Source organism: Ornithodoros turicata, unplaced genomic scaffold (genome assembly GCF_037126465.1).
Source record: "Ornithodoros turicata isolate Travis unplaced genomic scaffold, ASM3712646v1 Chromosome17, whole genome shotgun sequence".
Classification (NCBI taxonomy): Eukaryota; Metazoa; Arthropoda; class Arachnida; order Ixodida; family Argasidae; genus Ornithodoros; species Ornithodoros turicata.
In genome coordinates this window covers 2,388,831-2,402,441 of record NW_026999326.1, presented here as the reverse complement: position 1 = coordinate 2,402,441, position 13,611 = coordinate 2,388,831, and the positions used below count along the sequence as shown (strand labels likewise).

General features: G+C 48.5%; 2 pseudogenes; both read right to left on the bottom strand.

The window, feature by feature from the left end:
* Nucleotides 1–6,408: 6,408 nt before the first annotated feature.
* Nucleotides 6,409–6,580, bottom strand: LOC135372958 (U2 spliceosomal RNA; annotated as a pseudogene).
* Nucleotides 6,581–12,608: 6,028 nt separating this feature from the next.
* On the bottom strand, nucleotides 12,609–12,780 carry LOC135372957 (U2 spliceosomal RNA; annotated as a pseudogene).
* Nucleotides 12,781–13,611: the final 831 nt, after the last annotated feature.

Below are 13,611 nucleotides of genomic sequence, written 5' to 3'. Positions count from 1 at the left end.
AGCTGTGGACCGTCCTGGTTGAAGCTCCACCTTACACCGAGCCGAGAGGAGGCCTTCCTTGCCTCGGTCCAGATGGAACGTAGGCCGCTGCTTGGAGTTCTGAATTCCGCTTCATTTTCACCAGATAGGTAACTTCCAAGGAGGTCAGGGGTGGGTGGTTGGAGTAGTCGTAGGCGTTTTTCCACTGTGGCGTCCACGGCCTTCTCGGCAAGTCTCCTTGTGACTGGGTCTGGTGATGTCAGTAACTTAAAGGCCGTGTCAATTCGAGCTGCGTCGCTAACATCGGCAGCGAGCGGGATTCCGCACGCCCCCTTCCTTGAGCTCCCGTATATGTAGTCCAATGTCGAGGATGCTGGAAGGTAAAGTGTCTGCCTGATGAGGGGGCGGAGTGCACTGTCAAGGCGCTTCCAGTCACTTTTAGAGTTCGATCCCATGCGCATGGCGAAATTAAGTCCAGGGAACAGGAACGTCCTGACAGCATCCATTCGTTGCCAGGGCGCTAGTGCTGAAGTCATGATCTTGCGGCCCAATTCCGCTGCGTCATCAATGGTGCTGTTGTCGGGCAGTGGGTTGAAGCCGACGGGTCTGCCGAGATACTTGAAAGATTCGTATTCTCCTATTGGTTGTACTGGCGTCCCTTCGATGAAAAACTGTGTGGGCCTCAGTCCAACTGGTTGCACTCCTGAGAGGTGCATCGTTCTACATTTAGTGGGGTTGAGGGAGAGGCCAAGTTTGCACGCTAGGCGGCTGATAAGGTTCAGATGGTCTTGAAGCTCTTCGGGCGAAGCAGCCATTGGTGTTATGTCGTCAGCATATGCTAGTATGCGGTGCTCGCTGCCCTGGCCTTGCACCTGACGCACCAAGGGATCAATCACCAGATTGAACAGTAGGCCACTCAGTGGGCATCCCTGTCGTATTCCAGCATTTACAGGTATGAGCGGTGTTGCGCCCTCGCTGCAGATCACTGACGCCTCGTTGTTGGTGTAGAGGTCTTTCACTATCTGGGAGAACGTATTCCCGGCTCCTGCGGCGCTGGTTGCTTCGATCAGGCATCCGTGGGGAACGGACCCGAAAGCATTGGCAAAATCCAGGAAGGCCAGGCAGAGTTCCTTCCTTGTTGTTCGAGCCTGGTCTAGTCGTTCCTGAAGGACAAAATTGTGCTCCAGGACACCATCGTAGGGGAGGAACCCTTTTTGACACTGTGAGAGCACATCGTTCTCCAGGATCCATGCTTTTAGCCGTGACGCCAGACAGCCAGTGTAGAGCTTCCCAATGGTCCTGCCAAGAGAAATTGGCCGCCAATTTGTCAGGTCTGCGCGGTCCCCTTTCTTGTGTATTAGGATTGTCCGTGACGTCTTCCAGCAGGTTGGCACTCTCCGGTACTTCAGGCACAGGTTGAAGGTTGCTGCGAGGAATCGGCAGTGGGGGTCAGCGGAACGCCAGTGCCTGTAGGTGAGCCTGTCGTCGCCTGGGGCGGTATTCTCGCATTTCTTGAGACGGCTCTCTACCTCCTCTGGTGTAAAGGGGCTCAGGTTCACCTCCTCTGATGCCTTGGGCCTTTCTATTCCTGGGTTGTCGTGTTCGCGGTGGTCCCACACGGTTTGAAAATGTCGGGTGGTTTCATTTATACTGACGTCGCATGGTGAGGGTGGGCCGTTGGCGATGAGACGAACCACTTGCCGGCGGTTTCGTCTGTAGCAGGCTTGTATCTCTTTCGGGTTGTCTACGTTGATGGGACGGTGCGTGCCGCTTCTGGGAGCCGGAAGCCTGACGAACTCTGATACAGCTTTTGTTGCATTCTCCAGGATGTCTTCAAAGCGCTTCCACGTCGTGTCATCCACTGGGTCATGGTTGATGCAGCGGAGGGCGCTTAGATGTTCGGCAAGCACGTACGTGTCATTGTTGCGCATCAGTGGTTCCTCCTCTCCACTCATGGTTGGTTCATTGCCCTCCTGTGTCTGCGTGCCTTCCTCTCCCGCAGTGCTCGTGAGGTAAGGCATGCACCCGGCATCCTGCTCGACCTCTGGTTGGTTGTTGATGTGTGTTGCGCTGTTTTGTGTCAGAGTCTTATCCATTGTTGCCCGCTCTTCTCCGTTATCTGGTACGGGCATCTCCCTGGTTGCTTCTGTGTACTCAGCGGGAAGGTCATGGTGATGATGCTCGGAGCGATATTCGCGGAAAGCTTCGGGATCCGTGTTTGAGGGAGATGTTTCCGACATGTTGTCCTGGTTAGACGTGTGGGAGTGCATCGTTGCATCACTCGGAGCGTTCCTCGCTGTTTGGTCGGACGGCGCCTCGGAGCTAGTGCATGTTGAGGGTAAGAAGCCCTGAGACGCACACGCAACGGCATCTCGTGCGGTGGGCTCGTCATCTGGAAGTCGGGGCCCACGTGACTCTGAGTGAGAGAAGCTGTCGTGTTCGCTGTGGGAGGAGAGCTCCAAGCAGCTTGAATCGCCGGAGGTCCGGCACGGCTCCGTGGTAGCGGCTTTCTCGTAAGGAGGCCGTGTGGCGTGGCCCGAGGGTCTCCGATCCGTAGTGAGACGCTCTCGTGCTTCGCGTCGTCGGTGCATGCTTTCATGGTTATCCCGCCCCTTTCGTGACGGGAAACTGACCCCACAGCGACTGCATTTGAAGGCGAAGGACCTCTGGCGGCTGTTAGCTGTTTGCCGATTTGGGCACACGTGCTGCGCGATTTGCTGCATTGGCCGTTTGCCAAGTGATGACGAGCACGTTGAGCACGCATACATAAAGGACGATATTCGTATGTCGTGTTCTTGTTCCAGGTGTCGCTTCAAGGAGGCTCTCTGGGAGGTCCAGGCTTCGCTTCTGAAGGCTTTCGAGCACTCCATTTCGGTGCAGCAAAAATGGTCAGGGAGGGGGAAGAATACGGTCATGTCGCTATCACTCCGTTCAGGCTGTCGTTGTCCAATGGTTGCAGGTGGGCTCGCGGCGTCGTTGTCCTCGTTGCGCTCTTCCGTGCATGCAGCGGATGTCATCCCAGGGGTCGGTGTCCTCACAGAGAACATAGAAACCGGTCCCTCCCCGCAGTGTAGAGGGCTACGGGGCTGCAGGGTGTATATAGGACTGCGGGGGCGTAATCCGCGCTGGTCAGTTGCAGGGGTCGTCGAGTCGAGGACGTGAAGGAGGGACGTAAATGCGGGTAGGTTCCCAGATGCCGGTGTCCTCATGGAGGACATAGAGGCCGGCACCTCGCCGTAGTGTAGAGGGCTACAACGCTGCGGTGACTGTAGAGGGCCGCAGGGGCCTGTCAGGTGATCGGGGGTGTCCAAGTAAGGTCCGGAGAGAGGCCGTGGACGGTCGGTGCGGGTGATGGCCGTTGTGTTCACTGGGCAGTCGGAGTCGGTGGTGCGGCAGCTTGTTCTCCTCGCTGGTGATGTGGTGCCCTCTTCGTCACCGTCCTGTTGGGCGGCAGAAGGGGCTGGGGTCCACGACAAGGTGTCGGCTGCTTCACGGCGAGCGGCGGTCGGGAGGCGCTTCTCCCGAGGCATGAGCGGCGGGGGCAAGGTGACCGGATGGCCAACCCCGTGTCAGGCTGCTTCAGAAGGGGGCAATGAACCACGCCCAGAATAGGGCCCTCCTTCAGCTAGCGCTCAACGCCCTGAAAAGGGCGGTAGGTGGCGAGCCACCTACTTAGCGCAACCTGCGAGAGTGGCTGTCTTGGAGCGAGGGGCGATAAAACCAAACCCGCGAGCGGGCCTCGTCCTCGGCTGGCACCGTAATCGCCCTGAAAAGGGCGGTACACACTGGGAGTACTGGAGCCACCACTCTCAGGCCTCTGGCGATCAAGGTATACTACACTTTGATCTTAGCCAAAAGGCCGAGAAGCGATAAATATTACACGTCCATCTTACGCTCTGGTCACGGTCGCGGCACCTGCCTCCTCGGGTGTCACGTCGCCAAATTCAACATGATGTGGTGCGTGTAAGAAGCACTAGAATGATAGTCGGACTGCATGAAATGCGCATGTTAGCGGACGGAACTCGTGTTTCTTTCTCCCTTGTATCCGCCAAAAGACCGAGAAGAGATATACACTGCACGTCTCCCCCGTTTCGCTTCTGTCGCAGTGTGTCCAGGGGGAGGAGGTTGAGGCGGGCCCGATGAATGAAGCGCCAGTCGGCGAACCTTGTAAACTGTCCAGAGCGCATGAAGTGGGAGCTTGACTTGTCAAGAGCGACACATTCCATGACCTTGCCCTGGTTGGCGAGGGAAGTAAGCCGCCTATCTCGTTCTTCTTGTAGTTGATGCCGTAGTGTGCTGATCACCTTCGTGCGTCTTTTGGGTGGGATGGTTGCTTCGTTCCTTTGCAGTTCCGGGCCTTCCGCGCTGAAGGTCCACATCACCTCAAGACGGGATGAGGCTTTCCGGGCTTCAGTCCACACTGTTTTGAGTCCGCTGGACGGGCTTCGGAAGTCATTTTCATTGTCCCCAGAGAGGTAACGTCCGAGAAGGTCCGGCGTGACGGGCTCCATGGTACGTAGTCGCTTACTGACTGTGGTTTCAACTGCTTTCCCAGCTAGTGAGCGGGTGGCTGGATCCCTTGACGTTAGTAGCTTAAAAGCTGTGTCAACTCGTGCAGCATCACTCAGTTCTGCTGCAATAGGGATGCCACAAGCCCCTTTGTGTGTACTCCCATATATGTAGTCGGTGGCCGCAGAGTTTGGGAGGTAGAGGGTCCGCCTAATGAGGGGTCGGAGGGATTCGTCAAGCCGCTTCCATTCACTTTTAGTGTGGGATCCCATCCGCATAGCGAAGTTCAGGCCAGGGTATAGGAACGTTTTCAACGCGTCCAGTCTTTGCCATGGTGCAAGTGCTGAGCCGAGTATCTTCTGGCCAAGTTCCACAGCATCCTCCACCGTGGATTTCTCCGAGAGGGGATTGAAGCCTACAGGTCTCCCTAGGTATGTGAATGCTTCGAATTCCGCTATAGGTCGTATTGGTGTGTCCGCGATGAAGAACTGTGTTGCACGGAGTCCCACTGGCTGTTTCCCCGACATGTGCATCGTGCGGCACTTGGAAGGGTTAAGTGTTAGTCCAATTCCTGTGGCAAGCTGATTTATCAGATCCAGTTGTTGCTGAAGCTCTTCAGGGGTGCTTGCCATTGGGGTGATGTCGTCTGCATACGCCAGTATGCGGTGCTTGTCATCGGTTCCTTGGATCTGCCGCACCAGGGGGTCGATTACCAAGTTGAATAACAGTGACTTTGATCTTACACTTTCTTTTTGATACACTTTCTTTGATCTTACACTTTGATCTTAGCCAAAAGGCCGAGAAGCGATAAATATTACACGTCCATCTTACGCTCTGGTCACGGTCGCGGCACCTGCCTCCTCGGGTGTCACGTCGCCAAATTCAACATGATGTGGTGCGTGTAAGAAGCACTAGAATGATAGTCGGACTGCATGAAATGCGCATGTTAGCGGACGGAACTCGTGTTTCTTTCTCCCTTGTATCCGCCAAAAGACCGAGAAGAGATATACACTGCACGTCTCCCCCGTTTCGCTTCTGTCGCAGTCTCGCCTTCTACGTCCGCGCGTGGCACGTCGCCGGTTTGGGCATCGTGGTATATGGGTACGGAACACTAGGGTGTTAGTGCTAATGCATCACGGCCCGTGAGATAAAAATGATTGATTGGAAATTGCAAGAGAGAGAGAAAGAAAGAAAGAAAGAAAGAAAGAGAGAAAGAAAGAAAGAAAGGAAGAAGGAAGGAAGGAAGGAAGGAAGGAAGGAAGGAAGGAAGGAAAGAAAGAAAGAAAGAAAGAAAGAAAGAAAGAAAGAAAGAAAGAAAGAAAGAAAGAAAGAAAGAAAGAAAGAAAGAAAGGAAGAAAGAAAGAAAGAAAGAAAGAAAGAAAGAAAGAAAGAAAGAAAGAAAGAAAGAAAGAAAGAAAGAAAGAAAGAAAGAAAGAAAGAAAGAAAGAAAGAAAGAAAGATAGATAGATAGATAGATAGATAGATAGATAGATAGATAGATAGATAGATAGATAGATAGATAGATAGATAGATAGATAGATAGATAGATAGATAGATAGATAGATAGATAGATAGATAGATAGATAGATAGATAGATAGATAGATAGATAGATAGATAGATAGATAGATAGATAGATAGATAGATAGATAGATAGATAGATAGATAGATAGATAGATAGATAGATAGATAGATAGATAGATAGATAGATAGAATGAATGAATGAATGAATGAATGAATGAATGTGTACCCTAGTGGCCAGACAGGACATTTCCCAGTGGTTGTCTCCAGTGTGTTCTGTGTCTGCTGTAGGTTCCCTGCTTTGCTTGGTGTTGTTTCTACGCTTCCCTCTTTTGCCTGTCTCTGGTCATCATGGCTGATGCTTATTGATGCTGTTTCGGAATTTCTGTTTTTTGTTTTGAGACGGGTGGGCCACACCTGGAGGTAGTGCAATACCAGGGCAACCCTTGACAGTGCCGAGGCGAGCTTCAGACACACTGTCTCGGGCCAAAAATAAGATTAATATCGTGAGTCCAAATAGGGCTCGTATCAGATATTAAGCTGATAAGAACAGATACTGTACAGAAAATTTATTTGACCTTTGCGTACATTCCTTATTCAAAGTGCATATTTACACATACATATGTAACTACATAACATTTTTCTGAATGCGACTATCCAACATGATTAAAAAGAAGAATGACTAACTTCCTCTACGGAAGCGTTCAAAAAATAACTACGTGACACACTCACTACAGAAAAACGTGTCAATCACTTCAGCTGCTGCCTTCCCACAGCCTAACGACGACCCAGCACGACCGTGTCCTTCACTATCCTTACAAACCTTGTGGACCATTTTTGCAAAAATTCTCTCTCTCCCAATATCACCAGCTCCATTTCTAGGTGTTTGGTTATCCTGGTTCTGAGTCGATGTAACATAGGGTGCCTAAAACGCAATCGTCTCCCCTGTCTCGCAGCTTGACATCTATTCTTCCATAATACGTGGCGCCCTATTGCTACTACCAACCTCAAAAAACGACTTCGGATTTGACTGCCTGGTCGATAACGTTCACTGAACTGGTGACATACTAGTGTCCAAAAAGTTCTAGCTACTACGCAAGTGTTGAGAACATGTTCAATCGATTCCGAGAGACCACAGTTTGGGCAAACATCTGTACGTGTCACTCCCCAACGAAAAAGACGATTTCTAGTAGGTAAAACTCCCCAACCTGCTGACCACTGAAAATCCCTAACATCGTAGGGTAAGTCGTTGGCGGTTAAATCTATCCATGACTGGTTCAAGGTGAGTAAGTTATTAGGCCTACTCGTTGTGGGAGTACAAAGGAGCTCGCATATCCTCGAGACTGCGGTGTTTCGAACGTTGATTGACGGCGCTTCCGTTTCTACTTTGTGAAAAATTTCAACAACCCTTGCGTAAAAAGGTAACGGGAATTCTGCTGTGGGACAGAGATTGCCAAGACCCCGTGGCACTAAAACTCTTCTTTTAGTACTAAGAAAATACAAAATAAGTGGTCGCGATGGACTATCTACATCTTCTAAAATCGTCAAAACACTTCGAAGCGCCAAGAGTCTGCAGAAGGTCGTAACACAAGGCAGACTCCACCCCCCTTCCTCTCGGGAACGACGTAGCGTTTCTCTGTTCACTAATTCTGTTCGTCCTCCCCAGAAAAAGGAAAAGCACAGACTGTTCACTTTTGTACATATACTCGTCGGGGGAAAAGCAATTCTCGCGATGTGCCAGAGTTTTGCACATAGAACAGATTTTATCATATAGGCTCGTTCTTGGAACGAAAACTGAAAACGATTCATCACTGCAAGTTTTCGTTGTATGTGTGATACGATATCGACCCAGTTAGAAACTGCCACGCCCGTTGCATCAAAAACGACCCCCAAAATTGACAAAACGGGTTCATACTGAATGCCGTTAGATAAGATGTCGGCAAATCCGCCAACTGATAACGCTTTACATTTAGCTGCGTTTAGACGTGCTCCCGAAAACCGGGAGTATAAAGCATACGTCTTTAAAGCATGTCGAATACAATCGTCACTTTGTACAAAAAGCAAAATGTCGTCTGCGTATGCTGAAACTACTAACGATTTTGTACCTGGCACAGGAAAACCGCGGATGTTAACATTGTTCTGTAATTTGTGCAACAGGGGGTCAATACACAATACAAAAAGCATGGGAGATAATGGACAGCCCTGTCGTACTCCTCGTGACACAGCGAAAGGGGAAGAAAGCTGTCCATTAACAACTAGCGTACTACAAAGGTCAAAATACAATGACTTTAGTATATTGACAAACTCGTCCGGAAAGCCAAAACATCTCAACACTGTAAACAAGTAAGAATGTTCTATACGATCAAAAGCTTTTTCTTGATCGAACGAAACTATACACCCGGATAACGAACGCGAGTTTGCATACTCTAGTATGTCGCCCACCAACAAAAGAGACGAATAAATACTTCTTCCCAAAACTGAACTGGTTTGCCATGGAGACACTACATAAGGCAGAGCTACTCGAAGACGTCTGGCCAACACACTCGCTACGATTTTATAATCTGAATTGAGGAGGGTTATCGGTCTCCACATTTCTGGGGCATTACGACAGGGCATGTTCTTCTTTGGAATTAAAACCACTACTCCTCTTTTAAAGGACTTGGGCAGCTGTCCAGTTATAAGGAAATGGTTGATCAATCGTACCAAAAGAGGCCCTAGATGGTCCCAAAAATGCATATAAAACTCTATTGATAGACCATCTTCTCCTGGGGTAGAGCCAGTTTTCATACTTCGAGCCGCTTCGTGAACTTCCGACAAAGTGACTGGACTGCATAGAGCTTCATGCAACGACTCGGGTAGCTGCGGCAGGTCTGATAGGAAATTCATCATTTCTCTATCAAATTCAAATCCCGTGTGAGATTGTTCGGACTGAAATAGCTTACTAAAATACTGCTCGAACACAAATCGAATATCTGAAGCGTTATCTGAAACCGTTCCATCAGACAAAGCGACTTTTTCTACACGACTAGACATCGTTGGACTGACGTCCTCTATTCGAACATAACGTAGTATCTCGGGATTCGAGACTGGATGATTACGGGTTAAAAGTACAGATGCTGTTCTCGACGACAGGCGAAACGTCCTATAATATCTTTCACGCAACATTTCTAAGTATTCCTGCATAATTAGAGTTGCCGCTCCACCTCTCTTAACTATCTGCATTTTACGCCATAAATTATTCAAAAGCGCTATACGTTTTAGTTTTAACTCTCTGCCAGCCGTTATCAAACATTTCCGCCATTCTGCTTTCTGGCTATCCCAAAGATCTGGAGAATGATTGTAGCCCGCTGTCAACTCTGTTATCTCTCTTTTTACTGTTTCTGACGTATCTCGATCACGCAGAATGTTCGCGTCTAGTCGCCACAAGAAACGATTACTAGAAACCTGAGCCGGCAACTCCAATTCTACAAGAATAGGCACATGGTCTGTAATATACCCAGCACTCTGGGGAAGCGGTAACATCTGGCAACTAATACACTGTACAATATCTTTTGGGAAATACAATCGGTCAATTCGGCTGTAAGAATGACCTCGAGACCAAGTATGTGTAAAAGTGTTCCCGTACATTTCCACCCAAGCATCAGCAAGATCATATTGTTCAAAAATGCGTTTCAGCTCTTTTCCCCTCCATTCTGCCCTTCCGAGCCCAGGCCCTCGAACATCCCTGTGTGAATCCAGGACACAGTTAAAGTCGCCAGCTAAGATGAAGGGCTGTGCTTCCAATAGAAAAACTTCCAAGCTTCGGTAAAAATTCCTTGCCATACTTGGGCGAGTGGGGCCATACACATTAATTATACGCCACTTTGAACCCCCCAAAAGGATATCCAGACAAGCTACTCTCCCTATCTCGTCATGGCAAAAAGTGCATTCACTTATCAGTGAACGACGAAAGATAATCACACCTACACCCAAAGAGCGACTGGATGCAAAAGAAAAGTAACAATCAACCGAGAAGCGTGTTTTGAAACTCAACACGTCTCGTAAACAATAGAAATTCGTTTCCTGGAATACAAGTATATCGCATTTACTGGACTGTGCGAGCTGCATCACTTCCCTTTGTTTATCGGGACTACGAAAACCTTGTACATTTAGGGTGAGAAGACTCAACCGCACGAATAGGAAAAGAAAAGTTCCCATTACGAAGAGTTAGAATCACTATCTGAAACATTCCACTTCCCTATATCACCCGTACTCATCTTTTTTTTCTTTTTGGACGCTACTTTCGGGCTTTGACCTTGGTCGCTGCTTGAAGACAAACCCCGTTTCGGTTCTGTACTTGCGCCCGAGGTAATGCTTTCGTCGTCCTCTGGTACCTTTGGCTGTTGTGTAGATTGTGGCGGGAACTTATGTCCAGCCTCGCGGCGTTCGTAGGAAAGGCTAGCCGATGATGCCAGCCGTTGTGGAAGGGGATGAATTGCACTCAACGATGGTGGAAGGTTGTCTTGAAGTGGCAGCGGTTCTTTTACGCTGGAATCTTCCACTTCACTATCCGTTGCGGTCATTTCCGGAGACTGTAGTATTGCGGGGATCAATGTCCTGGTTTCAGACATAGGAGTTGTTGTACTTGTACTCGACGTCGTGGAACATGAGTCCATATCTAGGTTCCCTCCAGTTGTTTCTGCGTACTCATGTGGCGCGTCTACTGTAGGTTCTGTGCGATTCGTTTCCATAGGTGCGTCAGGTTGTTTTTGTGATGGCGCTTCCGCATTTCCAGCAGCTCCACGTAATGGAGGAAAATCGTCATCCCTTTGTAAGACAACTTCTGCGTATTGGCGTTTCGTTGTGCAATCCGCCGTGGCATGTGCTCCTTCGCATCGAAGACATCTGGCTTGGCATGTTGCAGCTGGATGTCCAAAACAGAGGCACCGCGAACAATAGTCCACGTCACAAGCATCCTTGAAGTGGCCTTCACGTTTACACCGCCTGCAAACCATCTTCATTCCTCTGTAGTTGAACGTTACCCTGTGGCCGTTGACTCTTAAGAAATTTGGAACCGGGTTTTTTACCGACATTTCCATCTTGATAATCCTGTCTCCGGTTCGTACAGTAGGGCGATCTTTGTACATTACTGCATTTATCTCGATGATCTTCCCAAACGGCGTGAGTGCCTTTTCAAGGTAATCTGACGGCACGTACGTTGGTAAATAACGGCAGGTCACGTACACGAGGCGCGAACTTTCTAATTCGACATCAACTTTTGTGTTTCCGATACGAATACAATTTGCTTCTGTGATCTTGTTCATTGCGACAATACTGTTGACTACCACTTGGAAAAACGTGCGTCCCAAGTGTTGTACACTGTAGACTTGATTTAAGCCTACTTGATCTGCAGTAGCGTCGATGATTTCATCGATGGAAGTGCCTGCAGCAACACTTACATTGAAAGCGTACTCCTTTGGAGGCGGAACCGCTCTACCAGCCATTGCTCCGGGCAGGTAGGACCACAATGGCCCCGAGATCCCAGCTAAAGAGACTCCGGGGCCTAGTTGTAGACGAAAGGAAGCAGTACTCCGTAGAAAAACCTTCACACACTCTTAGCCAAAAGGCCGAGAAGCGATAAATATTACACGTCCATCTTACGCTCTGGTCACGGTCGCGGCACCTGCCTCCTCGGGTGTCACGTCGCCAAATTCAACATGATGTGGTGCGTGTAAGAAGCACTAGAATGATAGTCGGACTGCATGAAATGCGCATGTTAGCGGACGGAACTCGTGTTTCTTTCTCCCTTGTATCCGCCAAAAGACCGAGAAGAGATATACACTGCACGTCTCCCCCGTTTCGCTTCTGTCGCAGTCTCGCCTTCTACGTCCGCGCGTGGCACGTCGCCGGTTTGGGCATCGTGGTATATGGGTACGGAACACTAGGGTGTTAGTGCTAATGCATCACGGCCCGTGAGATAAAAATGATTGATTGGAAATTGCAAGAGAGAGAGAAAGAAAGAAAGAAAGAGAGAAAGAAAGAAAGAAAGAAAGAAGGAAGGAAGGAAGGAAGGAAGGAAGGAAGGAAGGAAGGAAGGAAGGAAGGAAGGAAGGAAGGAAAGAAAGAAAGAAAGAAAGAAAGAAAGATAGAAAGATAGATAGATAGACAGACAGACAGACAGACAGACAGACAGACAGACAGACAGACAGACAGACAGACAGACAGACAGACAGACAGACAGACAGACAGATAGATAGATAGATAGATAGATAGATAGATAGATAGATAGATAGATAGATAGATAGATAGATAGATAGATAGATAGATAGATAGATAGATAGATAGATAGATAGATAGATAGATAGATAGATAGATAGATAGATAGATAGATAGATAGATAGATAGATAGATAGATAGAATGAATGAATGAATGAATGAATGAATGTGTACCCTAGTGGCCAGACAGGACATTTCCCAGTGGTTGTCTCCAGTGTGTTCTGTGTCTGCTGTAGGTTCCCTGCTTTGCTTGGTGTTGTTTCTACGCTTCCCTCTTTTGCCTGTCTCTGGTCATCATGGCTGATGCTTATTGATGCTGTTTCGGAATTTCTGTTTTTTGTTTTGAGACGGGTGGGCCACACCTGGAGGTAGTGCAATACCAGGGCAACCCTTGACAGTGCCGAGGCGAGCTTCAGACACACTGTCTCGGGCCAAAAATAAGATTAATATCGTGAGTCCAAATAGGGCTCGTATCAGATATTAAGCTGATAAGAACAGATACTGTACAGAAAATTTATTTGACCTTTGCGTACATTCCTTATTCAAAGTGCATATTTACACATACATATGTAACTACATAACATTTTTCTGAATGCGACTATCCAACATGATTAAAAAGAAGAATGACTAACTTCCTCTACGGAAGCGTTCAAAAAATAACTACGTGACACACTCACTACAGAAAAACGTGTCAATCACTTCAGCTGCTGCCTTCCCACAGCCTAACGACGACCCAGCACGACCGTGTCCTTCACTATCCTTACAAACCTTGTGGACCATTTTTGCAAAAATTCTCTCTCTCCCAATATCACCAGCTCCATTTCTAGGTGTTTGGTTATCCTGGTTCTGAGTCGATGTAACATAGGGTGCCTAAAACGCAATCGTCTCCCCTGTCTCGCAGCTTGACATCTATTCTTCCATAATACGTGGCGCCCTATTGCTACTACCAACCTCAAAAAACGACTTCGGATTTGACTGCCTGGTCGATAACGTTCACTGAACTGGTGACATACTAGTGTCCAAAAAGTTCTAGCTACTACGCAAGTGTTGAGAACATGTTCAATCGATTCCGAGAGACCACAGTTTGGGCAAACATCTGTACGTGTCACTCCCCAACGAAAAAGACGATTTCTAGTAGGTAAAACTCCCCAACCTGCTGACCACTGAAAATCCCTAACATCGTAGGGTAAGTCGTTGGCGGTTAAATCTATCCATGACTGGTTCAAGGTGAGTAAGTTATTAGGCCTACTCGTTGTGGGAGTACAAAGGAGCTCGCATATCCTCGAGACTGCGGTGTTTCGAACGTTGATTGACGGCGCTTCCGTTTCTACTTTGTGAAAAATTTCAAC